The 317-nt window shown below is 39.4% G+C and overlaps 1 protein-coding gene across 1 annotated transcript in view; it reads left to right on the top strand.

Annotated features, from left to right (window-relative positions):
• The window catches only part of FAM117B (family with sequence similarity 117 member B), a 22958-nt gene that overhangs the window by 15682 nt on the left and 6959 nt on the right, over positions 1-317 (top strand). The window lies entirely within an intron of this gene.

The raw sequence follows: 317 nt of genomic DNA on the forward strand, positions 1-317 counted from the left end.
AAAAAAAAAAAGACCTTGAACTGTGCTCCAGTAACCAGCTTGGAACTTGTTTGCACATCAATGCTTGCCCACCAGCTGCATTTGAGTCTCCTTTCAACATGGCCAGAACCATACCCAAGCAGGCTGGGAGGTGAAGTTGCTGCTCATTCTTGCTGATTGGCCAGACAGAATGTGTTTCCTCTCAGACTTTTATGCACATCATAAAGAAAATCTGTAGACAAAATGTAAAGGTTGATTCCTCATATTCTTTTTTTAACTGATTTGGTTACTGGCTTTTGTTGTATTTTTTTTTCCCTACAGTTTCCAACCTTTTTCTT

The sequence above is a fragment of the Meleagris gallopavo genome, chromosome 7 (genome assembly GCF_000146605.3).
Source record: "Meleagris gallopavo isolate NT-WF06-2002-E0010 breed Aviagen turkey brand Nicholas breeding stock chromosome 7, Turkey_5.1, whole genome shotgun sequence".
In the NCBI taxonomy this organism is placed as follows: Eukaryota; Metazoa; Chordata; class Aves; order Galliformes; family Phasianidae; genus Meleagris; species Meleagris gallopavo.